This window comes from Vicugna pacos, chromosome 29 (genome assembly GCF_048564905.1).
Source record: "Vicugna pacos chromosome 29, VicPac4, whole genome shotgun sequence".
NCBI lineage: Eukaryota > Metazoa > Chordata > Mammalia > Artiodactyla > Camelidae > Vicugna > Vicugna pacos.
The window spans coordinates 8,929,716-8,952,541 of record NC_133015.1 but is presented as its reverse complement, the minus strand read 5'-3'; the positions used below and the strand labels follow the sequence as shown (position 1 = coordinate 8,952,541).

Genomic DNA, 22,826 nt, shown 5'->3' with positions numbered 1-22,826 from the left:
TAGCTTTGAATTCCCTGATTGTGGTGATAAGGATGCTTCCTGTCCCCTTGGTATAGGCAAGAATATTTATTTCCCACTTTCGGGGGGAAAGAGTGGGATCAAGTATTGTTGTTTTAATCATTTCCCCCCCACTGGCTGTTTCCTACAAAACTTTAACTCAAAATAATCCATATCCACTGAAGCATATTTGGGGGCAGCCTGCCCTGAGCCCCAACAGTGGTACATCATTAATCTGAGAACTCAGATGCAAGTAAGGCTGATTATCTTTCATGTACCAGGAGTTGCTTAGAAACCTGGCATAAGATGACTGAGAAATAGTTCTTACCGCCAAGAACCCCTGAATTTGAAGGGGATGGAGGATATAGGATTAAAAAGTAAATTATGTTGTGGTAAATACAATAGTGATTAATAATGGCCAAACTTTAAAGTGACTACTGTGTGCTAGACAGCCGTCTTAGTCCTGTCAAACTGCTATAACAGAGTAACACAGACTGGGTGACTCAAACATCAGAAATTTATTTCACAAAGTTCTACAAACTGAGAAGTCCAAGACCAAGGTCCTGGCCGATCCCATCATCTGGTGAGCGTGTGCTTTCTGGTTTGCAGATGGCGGTCTTCTCATTGTATCCTCACTTGGTGGAGAGCAGAGACAGAGACAGAAAGTCAATTCTCTAATACTTATTTTAAGGGACACTATTGTTGAACCCAAATTCTTGTGCTGGATGCACAGTGAGGCTGAACAGACCAAAATGTTGGAGTTTGGAGTGAATAAAATTTTACTGCAAGGCCAACCAAGGAGAATGGGTGGCTCATGCTCAAAAAATCCTGAACTCTCTGATAGTTTGAGGGGAAGAATTTTTAAAGGCCAAATTGGGGGTGAGAGCTGGAGGGTGTGTGACTTTCTTCTGATTGGTTGATGGTGACAGTGATGTCTCTAGTATCTCAATCTTCTGGTTCCAATCAGTCTTGGGTCTATGTGGTGGTGTAGTTACCATTGTCCACCTGGATGGGGGCCATAGTTTCTGTAGAAGAATTCAGAGATATGTATCAGATTGTTATCTATATCCATTCAAAAATCCTGTGATTCTATTGTCCTATTAACTGCTTGAGCCTGATCTTTGGCCTTGGAGAAGCCCTAGGAGACTGAAGACTTTTTTTACCCCGTTCCAAACATGAAAGCGGACTTCGAGTGGCTTTTGTACCCACAGAGTCCTGCTCATTTTCAGCACTAATCTCACTCATGCCAGTTCCAACCTCATGACCTTATTCCCTCCCAAATGCCCTCTCCTAATACCACTCACATTGAGGGATTAGGATTTCAACATATGAATTTTGGAGGACACAAACATTCAATCCATAGCAACACTCTTATCAACATTTTACAGGAACAACCTCTTTATAGCTTTATAACAATCTTAAAAAGGAAGTGCTATTACTGCCTCCACTTTATTCGTGAGAAGGTGAAGCGCAGAGAGGTTAGGCAACTTGTCCAGAGTCATGGAACTGGTAGTGCGCGAGTCAATATTTAACCCCGAGCAGTGTGGCCTGAGAGTCTGTCTGTTGAACACTAACCACCTTCCTCTCTGATAGCAGTATGGGCAGGACACTCTGTATGTGAAGGAAGGTGTGGTAAGACGTTTGTTCTAGATTTCAGGTTGGAACAGTGCAATATCAAAGTTTATTTTCCCAGGAGAAAATTGGATATTTGGGTTTAGAGACTGGAAACGAGATGAAAGCTAAAGACATAATTGAAGTTTGCATAGAATTAAAGCAATGAGAATGTATGTCCAGGGGAGAGTATTTGGTCCAAGTTTAGAAGACCCTAGCCTAACACACAGTGAATGGACAGAAGACCAGCCAACAAAAGAAAGAGCAGGAATGGCCACAGGATTACTGGACAGTGGAGAGTGGAGTACAGATAGGAGGGTCGAGTTTCTAGAAAGAGGGAGTGGGCGTGAACAATGCCAAGTGCTACAGGGAAGTATGTGGGACTGAAAATAGGCGGTTGAATTTAGCAACTGCGAGTTTACTATTAATTTGGGTGAGAACGATTTTCATTATCTGATAGTGAGGATAACCACATTGCAAAAGGTTGAAAACAAAAGGTCATACAAAGAGTGATCGATAATTCTTGTTTGAAGAAGGTAATTTATAGAACAAAAAATGCTATAGTTTGTTAATGCCAGATCACTGGACAGAGCTTGAGGAATTGTCTTTAGAAGGGAAGGAACAGAAGAGGACAGTGTATCTCCCATTCTTAGAAAGGAACAAGTTAGGCCTCTGGATGGACTGGGGGTGGTCAATCACAGTGTCTATTACTTGTATCTCAGTTCCAACAAATAGCCAGCGACTTAGCAATGTATTCATAATACACTTTAGTTTACTAACTCATTGATTCATTCATTCAGTAAACATTATTAAGCACCTGCTAAGTGCTATGCATGCAGACTGGATGTGTGTGCAAGTGTTGGTGTGTGTTCAGGGGGACAGAGGAGGAAGTGAGTGTTAGAAGGGGAAGTTGACATGGGAAGCCTGCCAGGTATTTAATGTTGATCACAACACTACAAAGCCAGAGAGAGCAAAAGGACACTGTTCATTCAATTGTGTCCAGCCCAGTGGGCCTGGAGTCTACGGGGATTGGTGAGACACAGCAGCATTATTGGCAGAAGATAGGCAAGCCAAAGTCAAGACTTGATGATAGGGGGCTAGTTGGCATCAGATTTTATTAAAAAAAAAAAAAACAAAACAAAGCTACATATACTGACTTTAAGATTAGTACTAGCAACACTAACATCAAATGTTATATTTCTCTCTCTGAAAATAACATCCTATTTGTGAATGTGGGAAGCATCTTCCACGGAAAAGTAATTTTATTAGCAAGTTTTAGTGTTCTCAAGTTAATATTTCAATATTTTATGTCTTTCATTCTTTCTTATTGGTAACAGTTGTCCGTTGTGCACGAGGATGGCACTGTCTCCTGCGCAAAGCTGCCGACTCAGATGGTTCAGGGGGTGGCAGGTTTCTCCCTGGATCTTGACCCAGTTCGGGTGACGTAACTGCATGGGAAACAAATGTACTGCCGTGAGGTGGAGAAACAGCCTACGTGGCAATGAATGCGGCTCTCTGAACCCTTCACAGCCATCATTTTTCAGGAAGGAGAGTTGAAAAAAACAAAGGAAAAAAAATGCGATAAAGAGGAAAAGTAGAATGAATGGAAGTCAGGGAAAGGCTAGGGAAGGAGGAAGCGAGAGAAGAGGGGACAGGAGGTCGTGGAAGAGGAAGGGCAGCTAGAGAGCCTCTTTGTTGTATTTGGCCTCAGGACAGTACGTTTGAAGAAACGTGAGGTGCTTATTTTGTTTCTGGTTTTCCTACGGTGGCAGATGGTATGTGAAGTGTTAATTTGTTGGAGATTAAAACTTGAGACCCTAAATAGCATGTAGTGTTTTATTTTCCCGTGACGCCTCTTGGCCCCCTAAAGACAGAAAACAAGGGTGTTCATCATTGGTCTAGGACAATCAACACAAAACAACAGAAAACGAACACAGGATTTTCAGCTTCTAATGTAAAATGTATACACTTCTGTGTGGTTGAGATACAAGAAGGACCCCTGAGAAATATGGAGGAGAAGGGAAACTGACATGTCCTTAGCAGTTGCTTATCCCAGCCCCCAACATCAGTTGAAAATGGGAAGACAGGTGCCTCGGGGTGTTACCTCAGGCTTCATGAAAACCTCTTGCAGAGCATGGCACGTGCCACTGTGATCTGGGGGGGACATGATGACAGGAATCTGACTTCTGGGCTGGTTGGTTTATTGATAACTAAGAGGTCCCACTGGGAGCCAGTCTCAACGGTGCTGACAGTGGAATGAGGGAAAGGGAAGTTATCTTGACATGACTCACTCAAGAGGGCTTTCTGCCAAGAATGAAGGGAGAGTTTGAGGGGTGGACTTCCAAGCGCAGAGGTCGAAAATGAAGGTGCTTTACTTTATGAGCTGCTAGCCAGGTGGAAGGAGGCATTTCCAATTCCATGAAACTGTAATCAGAAGTTCTCATTGCGATGGATATTTCTGAGAAATCTGTAGCAGCACCTCATGAGAGATAAACCAAAGACCAGATTAAAATCCTCAGGATCAGTCTTTTAGGACCTTGGCTGACCTCTAACCTCTCTGTTGAACCCCCATTTACACATTCCGAAGAGGCCAGAACCTACAGCCACTAGGAGAGAAACAATAAACGAGCTGTTTCACCTAGGACAGACCCAAGCTGAGGGATAAAGATGTCTTTAATTGGCAGAAAGTTGAGCCCATTAATATTGGACTTTGAGGTCATGTTATTAATTACATATTATTTAATAGCTAGCATTCAAGGGAATGATAAGAGAAAATAAAATTGCTTTATGTTAGTAACGCACCAGCCCACCTCATCCAGTAAATCGGTGTTCTTTCACTACATCAGTAAATATCTTATCTTACATCTGAAAGATAGAAAGAGTGGTACAATGAAAAGATTCCTCAAATTATAAAAAAAAGAAAAGGGAGATTGGAGCTTGAGTGTCAGATCTCTTTCTTAGCTAGAACGCCTCTCTGAGCTTTAACGCCCTCACATATAAAACAAAATGATCACTTCTCTGTTTCACAGAGATTTTCTAATTTCTAGTTTTACATCGCTTTACTTTTAATGTACTAAATCTGTTAGGGAAAAGAAATCCTGTTTGGGATGCTGTTTTAGACTGTAGTTCTTCTGCCTCGTCCATGACTCTGACTCTCGTGTCTCTATATATGGGCTCTTCGTCCATGAATCTACTATATTTGGTTTTTTGTGCGATGTTGGACCTTGTTTCTTCATCGTGTCCTGTTTCTGCATTCTGTGTGTTATCTCTGATTCCTTTGAGTTTGTTTCTAAATGTTAAAAACTATAGCAACTTAGCCATTTAACACAGACAACAATTATATATATGTGATATACAATAATTATATACAAAACACATACATAGCATGTATAAATATAGTTTTATATATAATGTATATAAACAGTTATATATAACATGTATAAAACACGTAACATAAAACAATTATATATGTAACATATATATTCTGCTTAAACACTGATTAATCACTAACTCTTGGCATCCATCTCTTCCCTTCTCTGACCCCCACCATCTTCCCCTCCTTCCCTCTCTCCCTCCTTCCCTCTCTCCCTCCTTTTACTCTGTCCATCCTGATTCCTGATTCCTTAAATATTCAACTTTGCCTCCTAAAGGATAATGAAAATGTAATTTGGAAGATTCACTTCCCGCCCTCTCTTCCTTGCCTGATTCTTTTCATTCAATTTTCACGATTCTCCTCCAAAGTGATTGCGTAATCTGTTTGTCTAGCTTCTCACCTCACTACGCTACTTCTTTGTATCTCACCTAAATTATTACCACAGATGATAATGGACCTTCTCACCTCCAGGCTTTCACACTCCGATCTGTACTGCTGTGACATCTCTAAGCTGCACTTCTAATCCTGTCACCCCCTGGTTTATAACCATCGTATTTTTCCACATGAAATTTAGAATGGTTTCCCACTTCTTAGCACGCATGACATTGGAGGCTGTTGACAGTATGACCACTACTTGCCTCACCAAAGCCATCCCATCATTCTCCGTGCTCAGGTCGCACTGTTTGGCTCCTTTTCCCAGACTGGCCAGAACTTCACGTCTCTTGGCTTTTCCTCGTGCTCTTCCTTCCACCCAGATCCCAGCTGCCCTTTCTTATTCAGTTGTCAAATTCCTCTTCCCCATATTCTGATCAAAAATAAAATTATCAAATACCCTCTTCTACAAAGCTTTTCATCTCACCTTAAGCAAAATTAATCACCTGCATCTGTGTTTCGTTACACCTTCCAAATCGGCATTCCTCTGTAGTCAGTCATCTCTGGCTCCTCCAGAGATGATCAGGGCCTGTGGACTGAAAATAAATTTGCTCATCCTTTTAAACCGTTATAGGCCAGGGAAATGCTCTACATTAGTTATTAGAAAGCTAATGTGTTTTTAGGGTTTACTATGTACCAGGCACTGAGGTCTTTGCCTACGTTTTTCTTTTTTAATTTCAACAACATTCCACTGTGATTTCCAGAAGAAAGAGATGTGGTTTATTCATTGTAGGTTCCCCAGTGTCCAGAACAGTGCTGAGCACCTGCAGATGCTCAATAACTCTTTGTTGACTGACGGAACAAATTAATGAGTAAACACACAGCTCTACAAGGAATGGACTATCATAACTCCCATAGGACAAATGAGGGACATGAAACTAGTGAAGCTGTGATTTGATTGTTACACATTAAATACATTGCAGTTGAAAGCATGTCCGCTAACACCATAGCCACTGTTTTTTTTTTAATTGAGATATCACTGGTTAATAACATTATGTAAGTTTCATATATACATTATATTTTTATTTCGGTAGACATTACAGCGTGCTCACCACCAAAAGTGCTGATTTCTATCTTCAACTGTACAGCTGACCTTCTTTACCCATTCACCCTCCCCCCACCTCACCTCTCCTTGGTAACCACTAATCTGTTCTCTGTATCTATGTGTTTGCTTTTGTTCATTTATTTTTAATTTTTTTATGGTTCACATAGGGATAAAATTATACAGTGTTTGTCTTTCTCTGTCCGACTTATTTCATTTAGCATAACCCTCAAGCTTCATCCATGTTGTTGCAAATGCCAAGATGTCATTTATCATAACTGAATAGATTCCAGTGTGTGTGTGTGTGTGTGCGTGCGTGCGTGCGTGATTGTGTGTGTGTGTATCGTATCTTCTTTATCCATTCACCTGTTGATAGGAGCTGAGGTTGTTTCCATACCTTGGCTATTGTAGATAACGGTGCGATGAACATAGGAGTGAATATATCTTTTCAAACAAACTTTTTTCCCCTCTGGACAAATACCCAGAAGTAAAATAGCTTTCTAAACACTAACGCAATACTGCTCTATCCAACTGGACTGGACAATGGCAGCTATTTAGAAGCAGCCTTTGGAAAGGAGGCAGCACAGATGTCAGTACCTACACAAAACAAAACAATAACATCAAAAGACACCACACACCACCACCAACACTTTAATCAGAAATAAGATTTGAGCGCTGCAAGGATTTTCAAGTTGAATTTAATCAAACTTAATTTTCAAGTGTAATTCATTTAAGTGAACTTAATTAAAGCCCATCAAAGTCAAAATTAGAAGAACGAGTGGGATTTCAGATATCCCTGCTTCATTCACCAAGGGAAGGTGTTTTGTAACCCAGTGCCTGCTGATCAGAATCTGGGTGTCAAGTAATGGCTGGGCTTTATGATTAAAAAAAAAAAAAGCATTTTTCTTTCCATTGCAGCAAAAAAAAAATTAATTGCATTTTACCCACATATAATAAATGCATAAAAATACACACTTAATTTTGTCTTCAAATATTTACTCCTTCATATCCCTCAAATAATAGGATTTCCAAATGAATGGGTAGAAACATTGCTTAAAAATATTATCTTTAAAAGAAAGAAATTATCTCACATTATTGTAGGTATGTGAAGTTCCCAGAGTTGAATGCTATAAGAAAAAGGTTTGAACTTATTTTAAAAAGCATGGAAATCCTAGTCACTGGTCAATAAAGTGGATCCCAGTGAAAAGCTTTATGAATCAAGAGATAAAAATGAGCTGCTTAGACACTAAAACTGCCAAAAGTTTTTGCGAGGTGTCAGTTTTGTAAAACAGTTTTGTAAAACATGTAGTTTTGCCAGCTACATATAAAAGAATGAAATTAGAACATTTGATAACACTATATACAAAAATAAACTCAAAATGGATTAAAGGCCTAAATGTAAAATCAGATACTCTAAAACTCCGAGAAGAAAACATAGGCAGAATACTCTTCGACATAAATCACAGCAATATTTTTTTTGGCTCCAACTCCTAGAGTAATGGAAATAAAAGCAAAAATAAACAAATGAGACCTAATTAAACTCAAAAGCTTTTGGACAGCAAAGGAAACTGTAAACAAAACGAAAAGGCAACCTATAAAATGGGAGAAAACATTTGCAAGTGATGTGACCCACAAGGGATTGATTTCCAAAATATACAAAGGACCCATACAGCTTAATAATAAAAATTAAAAAAGCCCAATCAAAAAATGGGCAGAAGACCTAAATAGACATTTCTCCAAAGAAGACACACAGATGGCCAACAGGCACATGAAAAGATGCTGAATCTCAGTAATTATTAGAGAAACGCAAATCAAAACTACAATGAGGACCTCACGCCAGTCAGAACGGCCATCATTAAGAAGTCTACAAATAACGATACATGTGTATATATACATATGTATGTATAACTGAATCACTATTGAACACTTGAAACCAGCACAATATCATAAATAAATTACACTTCAATTAAAAAACACAGTAAGTCTTCAATATTTTAAAAAGCACTTAGCAGAGTGTCTACCTGTATAGTCCAGGGTCATGTCTGATATGAAACCGTTAGTAAGATTGGTTATCGTTGTTTGCGAAGGGGGGGAATCAAGACAGAAAAAAATAATGTAGTTCTTACGACAACCCACATCTGTGTCTGCTTCTACCTCTTCAGATTTGTTTGTGCATTAGTAAGTGAGATAATTTTACCAGTGAGACATTGTGAAAGGCACTGGACATGCAGAACTGACTACGAAGCGGACCTTGTCCTCGCACGACGAGCTGTGGGGACTCACAACCTGTAATAAGAACACCAGCACTCAGAGTGGTTTGGAATTGTTTATAAAACCTCCACGAAATTCTGTCTGCTGACATGAAAACAGCATTCCGTTCATTTCGATAGTATTCTAATCGCTTCCCTCTCCCACCCATGGCAGTCCGCGATGGAAAGAACATGCACTTACTACTTGCTAGCAGCATTGCTCCTTATTTAATTCACAGCTGAAGAGTAAGGGGGCGCTCAGCCAGGTCTCTGAATAACAACTCTGAAAGTACCTATGAAATAGTCTTCTACGAAAATCAAAAGTGCCGGCCTTTCAGAGCAAGAGGTGGTTGTCTCTGCAAACGTCCAGCAAGGCAGGTTGGGAAGCAGATCATATATTCTCCGTAAGGCCACCAATCTTGCAATTTAAACTTGGAAAGATTGACGTGTATCATGCAATTCCATTTGGGCATTTTATCACTTACTGTTTTACATTTGTGAAAAGAGCCCGATTTGTTAATGCCACTGTGATTATCTCAATAGTCTTGAGACACGTTGGGCTTTTCGCTAGTGGCTCTTGGAATCTATCGAAAGGGTGACTTTTTCTTACTTGAGAACGCTGAAGTAGAATTTGGTGCCTCAAGTCCAAGTCAGAGGGTTTCAATGGTGTGGTGTGTTCCTCTGTGACAGGCCAGATCTTGAGGACATTTTGTTTGAGCATGAACGAGGCACTAGGAACTGTAATGCTGGCCAGAGACATATTTTTCACAGATCATACCAGCTACATAGTCCACATCATACTTAAAATATTATGTTAGATCTGCTTTTGCCAAAATGTATTTTCTACTCTCTGCTTCACCAGAATTGGGTTGTTTCAGGACACTGCCTATGACGTGGGGATTTTATGTAGCATTGTAACTGTTGTGCAGTCTGTGGATTTTAAACTTGGTTACTCTGTAGACTAAGGGCATAGGGAACGCTGAAGCAAAATACACTAAGGACATCTTAAATCCTCCTTCACCACAAAACAATATAATCACACATCAGGCCTCTATAGAAATTCATTCCACAGAACAGGGAGAGATCTTGCATTTCACATTTAGCTACTGCTGAGAATATGCTAAAAGCTTTTCCTCAGACAGACTGTCATTTCTACAAATGTCAGGCTTACAGACGTGCCATACTCCAGAAACTCACTTTAATTTGGATAATAACTAAGAGCTTGTCACATGCTAAGTCACTAGAACTATTTTCTGTTCAATTCTGCAGGAAAGAAAACAGCACGCTCTCCCTAAGCCTCTTCTATTTCCCTCCCCACATCCCACCATCAAAACGCATGATTTCATATCACACGAAAAAAGTTTTCGGCATTTTAGGTCTCCTATGATACATTATTTTTTTTTTACTACTTTATTCCTGTTACTAGAGGCTTCTCTGCCTTGTTCTTTAGTAGTGACTTCTTATTAGAAACATAATTCTGTCTCTCTCCTGAGAAATCATGAAATTGCTGTATTAATATTTATTCTGCGACGGAAAACAAGACATCAAGGAGAGGCTACGCCAGGGTCACATGTGGATAATGTGCAGAATCTTATGTATAAGTCATCAGTTTCCACGTAGATTTGGTATTTCTCTTATGACTTCTGGGGAAACTGGCTTGAAGATGAGCTACCTCCTCTTTCTTCCTGGGGATGGAGATTAAATAAGGAGCAATATTGATCCTGAGTTTGCATTTCTGAGAATTTTAAGGCTTTATGCCCTTAATTAAACACTGTCACTAGGGGAACAGATATTCCCGAGTTACAGGCAATTATGCAAGATTGGTTTTATTTACCACAAAGCAGTAGGTGGCATGTGCTTTAGGAATATAGCCTTGATATTACTTCTCAATCCCTGGTTTGAATCTCTTCAGGGTCTTCAATGACTACCCAGGGACCATCTGCTGGCTTGTCACCTGTAACGGAAGTCTGGGTCTTGGGAAAAGGGGAACTACTGCAAATGGGACAGCCACCAGTGACAGATGGCATTCATAGGCCTTCTAGGTATTTTCAGAAGCCATTTGATGAAGGATCTTGGCTTGGCCAATGGATATTCTAACCCAGTACTTTGAATTTAAAGTGAATGATGCAAAGAGGCAGAGTCAGGGGCTCACCGCTCCAGGGCTGTGGAGTTGCCAGCAACATCTTTGTTCAGTGGCCGCAGTAGCAGCAGCCCCCTGAGGGCCAGTATCAGGTTACACTGTGACAGTGGTGGCAGTGACAATGTAAATGTCATTCTCCCCAGACGGTTCTGAGGCCTGAATTGAGTGATGCTTTGGGCCACTCAGTTTCCTTTAGTTCCTAAGACTTACCTAAGCCTTTAGAAGACTGACAGAGGTCTCTGAATTTTGTTAGACTAACTGATAGACATCGTCAACATGTCACGAGTAGAAAGGGAGAATCAGGGAAGCAATACTATGTGCATGAGGGACCATGCAAACTGGGCTAGTTTGGGTGGGCTGTTTCCTATATATACAAATATTTTTTCTTGTCATATTTTAAATAACTACAGTTAAAACTGTTTGAAACATGCGTGTAACCAAAGTGCATGGCGGCCTTAACACCGACTGGCACTGAGACAGGTTTCGGCATGTGTGATCAAATAATGGGGGAATGGGCTTCCAGAAAGCAATTTTCATGAGGCATTTTGTTGTTGCCATTACGTCTGAAAAGTGATCATGTCGGGGAAGGAAAGTGGCTCCAGAATGCTAAATACTCAAGGGAATCCCTAGTCATTATAACAATCAAAATATCTCCTCACCAATTCCCAAAGGCTTCCTTGAAGAAACTTCTATTCTTTTTCTCCAGCCCTCTTAAGACACAATATATAAATCCACGATGTTTAACTATTGCTCAGAATGATAATAGTTAATATCCATTGAGCACCGGTTCAATGCACCATTGGGCTAAGCCCAAAACCTACATTATTTTATTGATTTCTCTTAGCAAACTGTAAATTTCATGCTATTATTTTATTCCTCTTACAGCTGAGTAAACTAAGATTACAAATTTTAGGTGAGTTGCTTAAATCCACACAGCTGGCCAGGGTTTAGTGTTTACATCTGAATACAGGATGTCAGAGTACATAACCTGTAAAATGATCTTTAAAGAACAATATACTTCATTTAACCCTAGTGGGGAAGATAAGAGCTGAAAAGGGAAAAGCCACAGAGCATTCCTTTCAGATATTTCTTGACTGCACAAATGCCTTTACCAAGACACACGCTGCTAACATGAGCTGGGGGTCCTCTGCTGGTTTGGGCTTCAGGAATCCAGCAGGGCATTGGACCGATGCGAGCAGAACTGGAAAGTAAGAGTCCACTCAAACTCTAGCTTTTCATGACTTTAGGCACTCAAGTGGCTTTGCTTTTATTTTTTCACCTGTGAAGTGGGTAAGGCCAGATGAAGTTCACAGTCCTGAGATGTAGAACCTTAAAGGACTGAGACTTACTCGGAAGATTCTAGAATGCTCCCTCTCCTCCACATCTTACCTCCACGCCGACAGCGCTCTGGAAAAGCACTGCTGGATTACAGCTGAAAGAGCTGCCAGCTGCTCTCTCTGATGAACATTAGGGAATCTTGAAATAAAGAGAGGGGACAAAAATCAAGGACATTAAAGGAAGTGGAGGCCTCTGACATGTAACCACAAGAAACATGCAGCACAGCTCAACTCCCAGGTTAATGTAACTGCTCACATCAAAGTTTATTTCCCTCAGTTCCTGTTACCCAGTTACAACATGTCCAACTTTCAACAACAACAACAAGATTTAAAGGCATTATATTCCTTGCTTATGCCTCTGGGAGTCAGAAGAAAAAATTTAAACTGTTTCCTAAAACTGATAGGAGGTCATTACTAACCAATCCCGTATCATTTAAGAAAATGCTAATATTATAACCAATCACAGTGAAGGATAAACAGTCACCGCCCTCCCACTACCTAAGCTGCTTTGGAGCGATCCACAGGGAGCCTCACTCCATGTTTTGCTTTGAGGGCTCCTGGTCCGTGAGCTGTCTTTGTGGTGTGTGCAAAATAAGCTTTTACTAATTACCCTTTTGGTGATTCATTGACTTGACTTCTGTTATTTATGAATTTTTGATAAAGTTAAAGAAGTAAGACCGTATCGAAAAAGGTTTCATCATAGATGGCTCCATTTATAGGACATTTTTAGAATAGGAACAATTATGGAGGCAGTCCATAGATCAGTTGCTGCAGGAGCTGGGGAAAGAGGGGTTGAGTAAGTGAAACCCACAGGATTGTTTATTTGTGATACTGTAATGGTGGATACATGACACTCTGCATTTGTCAAAACCCACAGAACATTTTGGCACCAAGTGTGAACATTAATGTATGCAAAAAAATGTCATTCAGAACGCTGGGGGATTCTGGAGAGGGAATGAAAAATGTGACACAAGAATCTAACTGTCTTAAAAATTTAAGACATATCCTCGCTGAATGGAGTGACGGAAAAGGTGTTACCCTAAGTAACTTGGGAAATGACGGGAAACTGACTAAAGATAAAAAGAGCCATGTGTAAGCACTGTGTTCTAGTTGACAGAGTTGTTTTCCATGAAGGTACAGCCTTTCTGAAAGCATTGTATGTGTGTACTGGAATTGAACAAACAGGTAAGTGGATGGCGTTTCTCACTTTGAAGTGGGAGTTAATAGACAGGCAAGGGAAAAGGCTAGAATGATCCATGTGCTAATAATGGATTAGAGCTGGAGGCATCAATATGAATCATGTTAAGATTAATATAGATACAGATTGTTACATACAGAAATATTTACAGATGTGTGTATATACATGGACTAGTATACACACATTTATTTCCATACTCTGTCATCTCTCAGGGTCTTAAAAAAAACCTCAGTAGCAACAGGCACACCAAACAGCCAGATCTTGGTTTCTAATACCATTCTTCAATAAGAGGAACCAGAGCTCATTGGAGAAATGACTGATTCTAGGCTGGAGCAGGGACTATGCAAGCTGAGCTAACAGACAGAATTTCCATTGACCCAAGCTGAAATTATTTGAATAGAATACATCAAGTAATATTAGATCATAATAAGTTTTCATGAGTCCATAAGTGAAAAAAATAAATAAATGGGAGAGAATAGACAAATCGGTGCAGTCATATTCCGAATAATGTATGTGGCTACAGCACCGTCGATGAAGTGGAATACAATTCTCCATTCCTTTGAGGTGGATTCGGTATAGTGATTTCTCTCCAAATAGTACCGTATTGAAAGAGGGAAAAGTGGGAAGCAGAACTGTACAGTCTAGAAATGTGACAAACACCACTTCAGCCAGAGGTTCAAGGTTAACATCCACGGTGAGGGGTCGTGTTGACAGTATGTCCTCAATATAAGATGTGATGATAATAATGCTTTACATTGTGTTCTTCCCCTAAGCCCATTATCCCAGTCTAATTCTGAGAAATACATCAGATAAATCTCAGCTGAGGAACAGTATTCCTCCAGACTCAAGGACATCAAAAACAAGGAAAATATGAGGAACTGTCACATCCAAGAGGAGCCTGAGAAGACTGACAACTAAATGTACCGTGGGAAAGAAGAAAAGATATTAGATAAAAACTAAGAAAAACTAAATAGAGTGTAAGCTTTAGTTGATAATAATCTATCAACAGTAGCTCATTAATTATGACAAATGTACTAGACTAATGTTAGATATAAACAATAGAGGAAGGGGGTCCAAATCTTTCTATACAATCCCCAAATCCAAAATTTCTAAAAATAAATATTTTCAAGATTTAAAATAATTTTATTTGGTGGCAAAACGTTACCTGTTTTGTAATGTAAAACATGGCCATCTTCATTTACCCTATTTTGGTGTAAATATGTATTTTAATTTGAAAGTATTATTGTCTGATTGCAGCCTTTCCAGAAAAATTATAAAATATACTACATAAGTATGCTATTGCCTTTCTATAATCCAGAATATTTAGAATTCCAGAACTTGTTTTCCCCAAGGGTTTTGGTAGTAATTATGACTCTTTAGGGTCTATTCCATTGGGTAATGTGAGAATTCTACAAGATAATTCACATGACAGACTTAATCTAGTACCTCTCACATAATGTACATCCAATCATAATTTATGATTGTTGTCATAGTTGTATTTCCTAACATTCCATGAATTAAACAAAATTTCCTCTCTGTAGCCTGAAATCCTGGGATATCTCAGCTATCTGGAAAGGCTTGGGGGGATCTGGTACCCCAAAAACAAGAAACATACTTTTCCAATGAGCACCCATTCCCACTACTATATATATCTTCACTACATGGACATTAGAGAGACGTTGGCTTGTGCCCCTGCAATTTAAGCTTTCCTACTGTTGACTGGATCTGTGTAGTGATGTGATTGATTGATTGCACTGAGCTGAGCTGGAAGATGTCTGAACATCTTGGCTTAATTTGTGCTTTTTTCCCACAAATTTTAATGTACTTTGATACGTCCTTATCCTAAATCTGTGAGGTAAAACGCGTGCCATCTTGGTCTCTCTGCTCTTGTTTTTAGTGATATTCTTGTGCTCTAGCATTTTTTTCTTTCCCACAAGAGTTATAAGAGAATAGAAAGTGGAAGGAATCCATCTCTAGATCATCACCTTGTTCTGGTGATGATCCAGGTGGCACCAGATTTATTTTCATTTAGAGATAACCAAACCCAGTGAGGACGTGCACATTGTTGTCCTTTTTTAGAACCTGACTCAGATGCTTCCTTTGCTTCCTGTTTGTAAGCCCTGGGGGTACAGGGCACTTGATATTGACCCAGCACTCACAGTTATTGTCCAGTTGCCAAGAGTGCCTGACTAGGGGACATATTTTCCACATGTTTTTGACTGAACGTGGCTGTCCTGGTGTGCGTGACTCTTCCTGCTCTGAAAACAAAATTCCTTTACGATCACTCTCTTTTCTTTCTTCCTTTGTGTTAATTGCTTTCTCACCATTTTCTCTGGTCTTTTAGGGCTTCCTCTATTTGGGATTGGGCTTTGCCGTGGGATAGAAATAAACACTCTGCAACCAGCCCAGACATTTTCTTTTGAGAAAAGAAGTCCTTAAGGAAATAAGTGTTGGCACTGACCTCATTTCTTCAAGACTGGTTAATTGGAGAAGACTGAATTTTCTATTTGAGAGCCTGTGCCCTACAGACCATTCCAAATGAATTATAAAATTTCTGATTGCATTGGTCATGCATGTGTATTACAGTGATCTAGAGGTTATTTGCCTGGAAGACCAACAGAAGCCATGGCCATGTCTGCAATGGTTTTGGCTGTTGAGTGGCCACAATGGTCTTAGTAAGTTGTAGGTGGAAATAGAGGAAGGAGCAACCTTGTGGGTTGCTCTTAGTCCAATGACCATAACTCTTTCCACCGTGTCTTTTAAAACCCTCTCTATTTGAGATTTAGGAGCCTGACATTTTACTCAATAGAGCTTTAACCTAAGACTTTGACTCCTCTTATGAGTTAGCATTGTTATTTAGAGTGAATGTGAGATCTGAAATTAAGTTTCAAAGAGTAGAGGGAAGTCAGAGGAAGAAGGCGTAGGGGCTTCGGGTAGATAGCAGTGGCATTGCCTGAGTGAGGGATGAGGTGATGGAAGGAAAGCTGGGGACGTAGATACTGTATTGTGGAGTCTACACTTCTGAAATTACCTTTGTTATTTGGTAAACTTTATTTTTCCCACTCTCAGTTTAAAAAAAAAACATATCTATCAGTCATCTCAGCAAAACCTGTTTCTGAAAGCACCGATTATTTCCTTCAATGGAAGGAAAAAAAAGGACCGTGACACACGTAATGTGGGCTGAAAATCTTAAATGTATTCAAAACTGTTCCAAAAATTAAATCTGAGTCTAGCCTTCAAATATGTGTTCTGTTAACTATCATCAGTTTGGACACATCTGAAACCACTTCAGTGATTTGATATGATTATTCTTTATTTTTCCTCTGTCCCCCATTGGGTACAGAGAAGATCTTAGCTCTTCCCCTCTCTCTGATCTTAGTCTTCTCTGCAAATAAGTCTACATGTGAGAAAAAAGAATTTCTGTAAAACAAAGAGTTGTCATCACTGCTACAATCACATAAATAGTAAAATTTAAAAAACTTAGTCAATTATTCTGATAATTGATGTGAAGTTGCACCTTAACCTTTGAAATTATTAGGATAATGGTGGCCATGGTTTTCATTTTCCAAGAATCGATAAATTCTGGTGCCAAATATTATAAAACTTTAATGCTCTTTTCTCAAATTTAGCATTTCCTGTCAAAAGATTTTAGATCTGCATTAAAAAAAAACATACACCAAACCATATGATAAATTAAATTTGGTGATTTAAAAACTGAAATGTTGCTGTGATGGACAGATTGCTTAACAGGAAGAAAAAATTTGGCCAACATAAGAGAGAGGTCCCGTGAGCATCTTTTTGGAAACAAAGCATCTGTTCAGTTGGTTATTTTTCTTCTTTTCAGATCTACCAAAAAGTAACTTTTCTTTTTAAGTCAGAATTCCAAGAGAGCTCTTGAAGACCCACATTTCTGTCCATTTGTCCTGGAAACACATTATTTTCAAAAGCTGAATGTCTTCTAAGGTAGTTACTAAACAGAGCTTCATATTGAATTTTGGAATTTCCCTTAATTTTTAGGGAGGATTCAGAATGGTCTACAAAAATCATTTTTTCAGTTTTAATTATTATAAAACATCTGAGTGCCAGGATTAGCCCCCTTTGCTGCCACCTGTTGTTCTACCAAAGAAATGACTCGCTGGAAATATTTCTTCCTAACCTAAATTACTCATCAAAATAATTATTTCCAACATTAAGAAGAAATTCTCCTTGGGATATTTTTTTCTACGGGGAATCTTCTTATCTCTAACAGTTGGGGAAACAGGTTTTCAAGAGCTCATGCATGACCATACAGAGATTTAGATTTTCCTCTTGGCACATGCAGTAGACATTTGAGAAGGTTGAATAGACAGAAACAAAGAAAGCCTCTGATTCCTAAACATACTCATCATACCCTAAAGAGCTTGTAAGCTAATCTTTGCAAAGTGAAAGCATTTAACTTAATGACAGCACTCTTAGCCCTGGAAGTCAAATTTAAATTCAAGATGCCCCTCTGCCCTACAATTGCTGTGTCTGGGGCACATGGTTAGAAATTGGAAATACAGGCATGAATGTAACATGATCCCAGACTCTGAGCTTTTCAGAATTTAAAACAAAAGACATTATTCTGAGAGAAGGAAGTCCCTTATTCATGTCGAAATAAGATATGTTGGTGAGGAATCAGGAAATCAAGCTAGGAGGCAGTGATGGAAGTCCTGCTGTGAAGTAAGGAGTAAAAAGGAAAGTATTCGTTGTAGGAATGGAGAAGACACAACAAAAGAGGTAATTTAAAGATTGAGACTTGGTGGCTAAAAAGCTTAGGAGCAAGATGATTTCAAGTTTGGATGAAGGAGGTAGGAAGAGGGTGCTGGCTGGCAGATAAAATGGTTTTTTAGCTCAATTTCACTTACCAGGAAATCCACGCAACTACTGCAACTATTTGAAATATAACCCCCCTCAAAAAACAAACCCCCAAAATAACAAACAAATACAACTGAGATGACAAACAGTTGAGTAGCTCCAAAACAAGTATGACAAAGATATTTTACGCTCTTACATTCTATCCAGATTAGGTTATTTTTGTCTCTGGCTAAGATGGTATTAACTTTTATTTTAGAAACAATTTTAACTTAATTAAAATTTTAATGCAGGGAAGATGAGAAGCAGGAAATTAGGGTGAGGAATAAGGTCAGGGAAATCATTTCTGGAGGCAGACACGCTGGGAGCTGTAGGAGTCATGGCTGATGGTCCAAATTTCTAAATATTTTAGATTTCAAATTTAAAAAATTTCACCTGACTTTGTGTTTTAATAGCATCCTCTTTACCTTCTTCAGAATTTTTACCATTCACCTTGGTCTTAGACTGATGCTTCAGCCAGGAGAGTTCAATTTGGCAAGAGTTGGCAAGGGGTGCTGGGTTGTCAGTGTCTGACCCAGATACCGGCCCACTGCGTGACAATCAGATCTTTTTTTTGGTTTCTTTTGTTTTTATTTTTTATTGAAGTATAGTTGATTTACAATGTTGTGTTAGTTTCTGGCATACAGTAAAATGATTCAGTTTATATATATATATATATATATATATTCATATATATATTCTTTTTTGATTTTTTTCCATTATGGTTTATTATAGGATATTGAATATAGTTCCCTGTGCTATACAGTAGGACCTTGTTGTTTATCCATTTCATATATAATAGTTGTGTCTGCTAATCTCAGATTCCCAATTTATCCCTTCCCCTACCCTTTCCTATGTCTGTGAGTCAGTTTCTGTTTCATAAATAAGTTTATCTGTGTCATATTTTAGATTCCATATATAAATAGCATATGGTATTTGTCTTTCTGTCTGACTTACTTCATTTAGTAGGATAATTTCTAGGTCCATCCATGTTGCTGCAAATGGCATTATTTCATTATTTTATGGCTGAGTAATTTTCTGTTGTGTACATTTATATACCACATTTATTTCTCCATTCATCCGTCGATGGACATGTAGGTTGCTTTCCTGCGTTAGCTGTTATAAATAGCGCTGCTAAGAACACGGAGGTGCATGTATCTTTTCAAATTATAGTCTTCTCCAGATGCCAATCATGTCTTAACAACACCATAGGAAAAATAATGCAAACACTTATTTAGCATTAAGTAGGTGCTCCGCACTGTTCTAAAGCTTTACAGATGTTAATTTATTGAATCCTTCCCATTACTCTTGGAGGTCAATGCTACCCCCAAGCCTGCTGTACAGGCAGAACAGAGCACAGAGATCACACAGATGAGGAGAGGTGGATCTGGGACGCAAATCCAGGAAGTCCGGGGCCAGAGCACAAGCTTTTACACACTACAAACTATACTATAGTTTCTTAGAGATGACAGCTGGTAAAGAGCTTTTCCAGAGAGAACCAGATTCTATTAGTCCCAAAGTATTCAAAGCTTGCAACCTGCAGCTATCTAAAGCTAACGATATTATGTCAAAGCTGGTATTTTGTGTTTAAACCATCCTTTCATTTATGGTAAAAACAGTCTACGCTATGGGTTATTTTCACACAGTTGATGTTGCAGGTAGATATATTAATTCAATGAATTAATCTGTCTCTTAGTAAATAGACCACGCATCTATAAACTGATACTGTGCTGTTCTTGCCAAATGACCCTTTGTCAATTTCAGGGTTAATAAATATTTTATTGAACACCCTTTGCTCCCCAATTTCTGATTAACCTGTTATATTTCTCTAAATAGATTTCACATACATTCTAAATGTTAAATTTCTCCTCAGATTTATGGGGTACCGTATAAAAAGAATGTGACAGAAATAAAGGGAATAAAAATCAGAACAGATTAGTACACAGCAAAAATTCATTGTTTCTTTAGTTTTTCCCTACTAGATTATCTAAACTACAAAACTGGTAAATGCTCACTTTAAAGAGGAAACTATAACACAATTTATTTAAAGAACCCATCTTTCTCTATTCTTCAATTTCTAATCATGATTATCTCACATTAATAGGCTAGCCTATGAACAGACAGGGGAAGAAGACTGGCAAATAAAACACAAAAACACAATATCAGACCCATATCGAAAAAGCAAAAAAAATTCTCCCAATATTTGTGACGCATCACTCAGCTAAAATTCTGTGTGTGAAAGTGATCAGAGAGGAAAAAAAGAAATCCACCTCACACATGCGCACACACTCACATTTGTATTTCAGGACTATCCCTGATAAGTGGCTTAGTAAAAACAGCAAGTCACCAATACATGCAGAAGGGTTCTATTTCCTTACAAACAAGCAAGCCATTATGTGTGTGCATATGCCTGTATGTATTCATATTTGTTTAAGCAAGGTTAAAGACTAGGGAGGCTACACACTGGGCTGTTGGCATTTGTTATCACAAAGGGTGGCATTGGCAAAAGGGATCAGAGAGGTAGGATGAAGGCAATCATTAGCTTTCCTTCACGTATCTTTGTACTACGTTGCTTCAGTTGCTACAGCGAGGATTTTTTACTTTTTAAAATTAAAAAATATAATTTAAAAGAAGGTTTCCAATGGGAAAATACTGAATAGCAAGCAGTATACACACAGCCCAATAGGTGTGTCTTCCCACACTTTTATTCATGTTCTCAGAAATACATACACATATATGTAAGATTTATTTCATATAAAAAATGAATTATATTATATACTTTAGTTTACAACTTGACTTTTTACTGAACAATACAACATATGCACCCTATCAGGACAATAGACACATGTCAAACATATCCTTTTTTAAAATGTATTTTTATTTTTTAAATATGTTTATTTATTTATTAATGGAGATAATGGGGATTGAACCCAGGACCTTTTGCATGCTAAGCATGCAACTCTACCACTGAGCTATACCCTCCCCACCAAACATGTCCTTTTAAATAGTCACATCCTATTTCAAAGTTCTTCCATCCGTAAGAATTATACTAGCTGTACACTACTGAGACAGGAGGAAAGGGGGCAGGGCACAATCACTGAAGGAATGACACAGCAATTGAGAACAGAGCAAACTGGTTAGAACCAAGATGGAGGAAGATTTGACTTCCAGTAGACCTTGAGCCTCCTGGCCCACCCACAGGCGCCATGACGGTCCCAAGGCTGACCATAAAAGGTCAAAAAGTGGGTGGGAGGCCCAATTCCTGGAAATCCCTGCCCCTTCCCCAAAGTGGTTGGAATAATCCTCCTACTCATTAGCATATGAAGTTATTAAGCCCATAAAATCTAACAACTCGGAGCCTCGTGGTCATGTTCTCTCTGTTGCCTTCTGAGATGGCCCGCATTCTGTCTATGGAATGTGTATCTCTATAAATAAACTTGCTTTCACTTTACTATGCCTTGCTCTTGAATTTTCCTGTGTGAGGCAAGAAACTATTTTCCAGCAACATTACTGCAATGCTGCAATGCAGGTCCTATATGTATACATTCATTTTTGTGGATAAATCTCAAAATGTCTTTCCTGGGGCACAAGTCATCGTACTTTTAGTTTGAATAAATTTTGTCAGATTAATTCCCAAAGACTGTAGCAATTAACGCTCTACCAACATAAAAACTTTCCTACATTTTATTGTATTATTTTAATTTAGAAAACCATTTGCCATTCACTCATTTACAAATAAAGATAATTCAGCTTACTCTTGAAAATTTATAAGAATTACTTATGTTTATTGTGTTGAAGATTTGTCTAGGAGGTCTTAAAATAATTTTGAATTATTAGTAAAGATAATTTTTTTTTTGTTTTTCATGATCTAATGGAAATGGGTACAATGTTTCACCATTTATCACGTTTGCTATTGATTTGGGATAAACTTTAACATGTTTAAGTAATATTTTTGTAATTAGGACTTTTATCAGGAATGAATTTGAATTTTATCATATTCTTTTCCAGCATTTATTGCTATAAGAATTCTATTTTGCTCTTTATTTAATGGTGGAATTAATTATATTGACAGATTTTGTGCTGTTGAACACACTAATAATTTTAATAGAAAATTTAGTTATGAATCATTTCCTCTGAATATGCTACTGGTTTTGATTTGCAAATATGTAGAATTTTACATTGTCATTCACTAGTGAAACTGGCCTATGGTTTTGTTTTTTACATTATCTTTGTCCAATTGTGGTGTTAAGGTTTTCCAACTTTATAAAATGAATTCGAGAAATTTCTATTTATTTTTAAACTACCTGAAATGCTTTAAATAACATAGGAATTATCTGATCTTCAAAGGTAGAAGTCAGCTGTTAGGTCTAGGCTTGTTGCCTTTTAAATTAGTAGATACTCAACTGTTTCATCATTATATGATTATTGATCCACTCAGATTTTCTCCTTGTGTCAAATCTGGGAGGTAATCATCATTTCCTCTTGCTGCCCCATATGGTAGCCACTAACTGTATGTGACTATGTAAATGTAAATTAATTAAAATTGAATAAAAATTTTTAAAGTATACTCCCCCA

The 22,826-nt window shown here is 38.4% G+C and overlaps 1 long non-coding RNA gene across 4 annotated transcripts in view; it reads right to left on the bottom strand.

The window, feature by feature from the left end:
• Nucleotides 1–576: 576 nt before the first annotated feature.
• The window catches only part of LOC140690174 (uncharacterized), a 46,300-nt gene continuing 24,050 nt past the window's right edge, over nt 577–22,826 (bottom strand). For 2 of the 4 annotated variants that reach the window (XR_012065347.1, XR_012065349.1), the window contains 3 exons: nt 5,841–5,949; nt 3,900–4,087; nt 577–1,022 (listed from right to left, as the gene is read on the bottom strand). This is a non-coding gene — a long non-coding RNA (uncharacterized lncRNA). Of the gene's footprint in view, nt 1,023–3,899; nt 4,088–5,840; nt 5,950–8,652; nt 8,742–12,233; nt 12,316–22,826 lie in introns of those variants that run through there. The other 2 variants (XR_012065348.1, XR_012065350.1) reach the window with 2 other exon arrangements.